This window comes from Ylistrum balloti, unplaced genomic scaffold, assembly GCF_031769215.1.
Source record: "Ylistrum balloti isolate Yb309-2 unplaced genomic scaffold, AGI_CSIRO_Ybal_v1 Utg370370, whole genome shotgun sequence".
Lineage (NCBI taxonomy): Eukaryota > Metazoa > Mollusca > Bivalvia > Pectinida > Pectinidae > Ylistrum > Ylistrum balloti.
Window position 1 is genome coordinate 2,601,680 of NW_026782260.1, and position 5,892 is coordinate 2,607,571.

Here is a 5,892-nt window from a genome sequence, read left to right on the forward strand (position 1 = left end):
TTTGATTAAAGTGCTAGTGATAATTATTTGATTATTGAAAAGACAAAACATACAAAAAAAAAAAAAAAAAATACAAAACGAGAAACATAAAAACCAAATTCCAAATTCACTGGACTACAAAAATGATGTACAAATAAAGTTTTATGAGTCTTGAACAAATTTTGGGATATGCTCTGAAAACTGCATTGGACGGAACTTTAAGCACATCCCATTCACTCTGGCTGCAGATAACCAATGCTTTACATAGTCGAATGGATTAAAGTTTTAGATAAATAATTTCTACAAAACATACAACTGTGATTGATTTCATGCTAATTCAGCAAAATACAGGTTTCTTGATCTTATGTCTTCAAATTGTTTTAAAATACAACCATAGCAATGCAAGTGCTAAAGAGTGTATCAACTAATACAAGTCCTTTGTGTTGTTCCGTATAGCTGTGTGGGATGTTACTGTGGGAGGAAGCCGCAGTATGGAATGTTTTTATATATAATGACTCCACGTTATTTCCGCCATTTATACCAAAGATACTCCAAAACAAACAAGATTACCGTGACGGTATTAAGAAAGAACAGCTTTAAAGACTGGCTGTTCTAGAAGGACACGTCCCTCTGCTTGAGGGTACCCTCACAAAAATGCTCAATAACCTACTTAAAACATAATCAAATAATTGTCATGATTCCTCGGTAAAACTTCTTTTACCCAACAGTTTGCGTAAGCAGCATTACTACAAAAAGCAGCATGTTGCGGTATAGTAAATACTTATAGTGCGTAAAATAACTAAAAAAAACACTGTGAAATAAAACAAACAATAACATCAACATTGTTATTTTGTGCCACTGTTGTGAGCACACCATGTGGAGCGAACCTTATTTGTGTAGGCGTCATTATGTGCGAGATATCTAGAGGGTGTTATGGGCCTTGTAAGGTAATTATAGGCCTACATGTACCTGTGTGTGGTATTATTGACTGGTCTGAGAGTATAATAGACCTATTTGAGGGTATTACAGAACTCTGTGAGGGTATTACATATATTGTTGACCCCTGTGAGCGAGGGTGTTATTGACCCCTGTGAGTGAGGGTATTTGGCCTCTGTGAGGATATATTGACCCCTGTGAGTGAGGGTTTGATTGACCCCTGTGAGTGAGGTTATTATAGTTTATGATAGCCCCTGTGAGGGTATTATTGACCCTATGGATGAGGGTATTTGGTCTCTGTGAGGATATATTGACCCCTGTGAGTGAGGTTGTAGTTTATGATAGCCCCTGTGAGGGTATTATTGACCCTATGGATGAGGGTATTTGGTCTCTGTGAGGGTATTCTAACCATCTAAAAGTGTATTCTAAATGCATATTAAAGGCTTCTTTGTAATGATAGTATGTGTGAGGGTATTATATACCACTTAGAGATTATTACACATCATTTGGAGGGTATTATAGACCTAAGTGACATTATAACAGACCCTGTGAGAGTATTATTGACCCCTGTGAAGGTAATACAAATCTCTGTGAGGGTATTATAGACCTCTGTGAGGGTATTATATGTATTATAGACCTATGTGAGGGTATCATAGACCCCTGTGAGGGTATTGTATATCTCTGTGAGGGTATTATAGACCTCTGTGAGGGTATTGTATATCTCTGTGAGGGTATTATAGACCCCTGTGAGGGTATTGTATATCTCTGTGAGGGTATTATAGACCTCTGTGAGGGTATTGTATATCTCTGTGAGGGTATTATAGATGTCTGTGAGGGTATTATAGACCTCTGTGTGGATATTATAGACCCCTGTGAGGGTATTGTATATCTCTGTGAGGGTATTATAGACCTCTGTGAGGGTATTGTATATCTTTGTGAGGGTATCATAGACCCCTGTGAGGGTATTGTATATCTCTGTGAGGGTATTATAGACCTCTGTGAGGGTATTGTATATCTCTGTGAGGGTATCATAGACCCCTGTGAGGGTATTGTATATCTCCGTGAGGGTATTATAGACCTCTGTGAGGGTATTGTATATCTTTGTGAGGGTATTATAGACCTCTGTGAGGTAATTGTATATCTCACTGAAGGTACTATAGACCTCTGTGTGGATATTATAGATGTCTGTGAGGGTATTATAGATCTTTGTGTGGGCACATGGATGTCATTTGGAATGTAGTTGTATCATATCAACCAGCTGTTCCCTCAACTTAATGGACAATATTGTTATTTTAACATCCAACACTGATGCTATGGATTTCTGAGCCATATTTTACACAAGATGCCCATAGGGCCTGTATCATTCACATGGTTTTAACAAACCTTCGAGTCAAATATCACAATTCTAGGCCCTAGATTAAGAAAACACTTGAGTGTAACCTTTAATAATGGTCAATGTACTTATTTTTTGGAAACTTTGTTGGTCTTCATCCAAGAAACATACTTGCAAAATATTATGATCCTACCTCAACTTGTAAGATGTCTTTAAAAGGAAAATTAAACGGATGGCAGATGGACAGACAACACACCAAGGCATAATTACGACTTATTTCAAACAAAGAGTCAAAAATCAAAAATATAATGTGACTGTTGGTCCACATTGAATGGAAGCTATTTGGTTTCAGTATCACTGTACTATAGAACCATTATACATCATCATAATGTACCATCAAATACCAGGTAGCAGCATCATTCAGGTCAATTCATTGGACCATGTCCAAGATGCTGTTACATTCATTACAAACCCTAACTAAACTGAATCGAAACCTCATATTCAAAATTGTGAAAATGAAAGTTCAGCAGCAGCACCATCGGTAGTATTTAACTGTTTTTGGTACATAACTCCATCCCCAAATAACAAGGCCTGTACCTCACCCCTAAACAACAAGGCCTGTACTCCACCCCTAAATAACAAGGCCTGTACTCCACCCCTAAATAACATGGATTGTACCTCAGCATCAAATAACAAGGTCCCACTCCTAAATAACATGGACTGTACCCCACCCCTAAGTAACAAGGACAGTAACCCTCTCCTAAATAACAAGGCCTGTACCCCACCCCTAAATAACAGGCCTGTACCCCAACCCTAAATAACAAGGCCTGTACCCCACCCCTAAAAAACAAGGCCTGTACCCCACCCCTAAATAACAAGGCCTGTACCCCAACCCTAAATAACAAGGCCTGTACCCCACCCCTAAATAACAAGGCCTGTACCTCACCCCTAAAAAACAAGGCCTGTACCCCATCCCTAAATAACAAGGCCTGTACCCCACCCCTAAATAACATGGACTGTACCCATTTCCTAAATAGCCCACAAAGTACTGAAACCCCAAAAAACTAGGATTGTATCCCAGCCCAATGTAACATAGCCTATACTCCATCCCGAAATAAAATGAACTGTACCCCATCCTGAAAAATGGACCCTTCCACAAATAGCCTAAAGTTTAGCCCAAATCCAAAACAACATGGACTGTACCCCACCCTGAAAAATGGAACTTTCCCCTAATAGCCCACAGTGTACCACAAATCCCAAACAACCAGGACTGTAGCCCAGTCCAAATAAGTAATAATTAACATTTCATCTCAGAACAGTAATAAACTGGTCTCAAGAAATATGAAATTCTCCACAGATATTGCTTTCTGCATCAAACTTCCTGATAACTTTTTTTAGCACTAATGAATAGAAAAAGCGTAAATTAAGTAACAACCTTTGATTCTTTGGTCTGTAGACAAAGTTGACTTAATGAATAATGTAAATATAGAATATATTATTATGCTATAGAAAAGTGAATGCCATTGGTCAATAAAGATAACGTCCGGATACTTTAAGTCCTTCATGCTGATCCCTGTAATAACTTTTTTTTATCAGACACAGTTTAGCAAAAATAAATAATTACATATAAATAAATCTTGTTCAATAAATCTATGAAACATTTGTACAAAAATCAAAGCAGATCTTAGAGGATATATGAGACTCAAACTTAATAATATAAAATCATAGTCAGAAATGTGAAGCTCTGACATATTGAAACGAGGCTACTAGCCCATCATACCTCTTTTTCCAATAATGGAGAGCTTTGTAAGAAGTACTGCAAGTTATAGCAAATACATCATATCACTAAATGATTTACGTCCTTATCTGTCAGAACAGACAACAATCAGGAGCACCACTAAAAATTACTACCAGGAGCACCAGGTTCAGCCATCAGGAGCCCTAGAAACAGCCATCAGGAGCCCTAGCAACATCCATCAGGAGCCTTAGCAACAGCAATCAGGAGTCATAGTAATAGACATCAGGAGCAATGAACTTCAGGAGCCCTTATAACGGCCATCAGGAAAACCAGTAACAGCCATCAGGGGCACCAGTTACGAAAGATGATTTCACATTTATCAAATTAGTACATATTAACCACTGTCACACAAATATACAACTTCCTCCTGATTATTGTACTGATATCTTACACACTCCATGGAGAAGTACAACTTTCCTGATTATTGTACTGATAACTTACACACTCCATGGAGAAGTACAACTTACCTCCTGATTATTGTACTGATAACTTACACACTCCATGGAGAAGTACACCTTTCCTCCTGTTTATTGTACTGATAACTTACACACTCCATAAAGAAGTACAACTTTCCTCCTGTTTATTGTACTGATAACTTACACACTCCATAAAGAAGTACAACTTTCCTCCTGTTTATTGTACTGATAACTTACACACTCTATGGAGAAGTACAACTTTCCTCCTGTTTATTGTACTGATAACGTACACACTCCATGGAGAAGTACAACTTTCCTGATTATTGTACTGATAACTTACACACTCCATGGAGAAGTACAACTTACCTCCTGATTATTGTACTGATAACTTACACACTCCATGGAGAAGTACAACTTTCCTCCTGTTTATTGTACTGATAACTTACACACTCCATAAAGAAGTACAACTTTCCTCCTGTTTATTGTACTGATAACTTACACACTCCATAAAGAAGTACAACTTTCCTCCTGTTTATTGTACTGATAACTTACACACTCTATGGAGAAGTACAACTTTCCTCCTGTTTATTGTACTGATAACGTACACACTCCATGGAGAAGTACAACTTTCCTCCTGTTTATTGTACTGATAACTTACACACTCTATGGAGAAGTACAACTTTCCTCCTGTTTATTGTACTGATAACGTACACACTCCATGGAGAAGTACAACTTTCCTCCTGTTTATTGTACTGATAACTTACACACTCCATGGAGAAGTACAACCTTCCTGATTATTGTACTGATAACGTACACACACACTCCTGTTTATTGTACTGATAACTTACACACTCCATGAAGAACAACCAGCATATAACAGACACAATAACACGCTTGTTCAGCATACTAGATTAGTCATACAAATTCCATGTTGTTTTCACAACTAATGCTAAAACAATATAAACAAACATCTTTCTACAACTATCTCAAGCTTATACCTGCTGAAAATCATTGTTATGTAAAGCTATATGACCTGTACTACTGAATAGACTCAAACATCATGGATAACATTTTACAAACAGATCCTACATATGTTTCTTACTTGATAAACAAACTTTTACATACATTTATTACATCTTATTTGAATCCTACCATAACATATTAAGTAAAAGGATATTTGATCAGTTTGTTGTGATGAAAAACAAAAATTCTTTGACTCAATAACATCAGATCTTGATCCTGGACATAATCTAGAATATATTTACTTACTATCAAGTATTTGAATATTTAATTTCAATACAAAACAATTAATCTTTGGCTTAGTTATTTAGTATGGGAACAACATCATCTTCAAACTGACATCTTGGGTTCAAACTTTGTGGAAATCCTTCAGAAACAGAAGCATCACTTGTACTATCTAGGATGAAGAT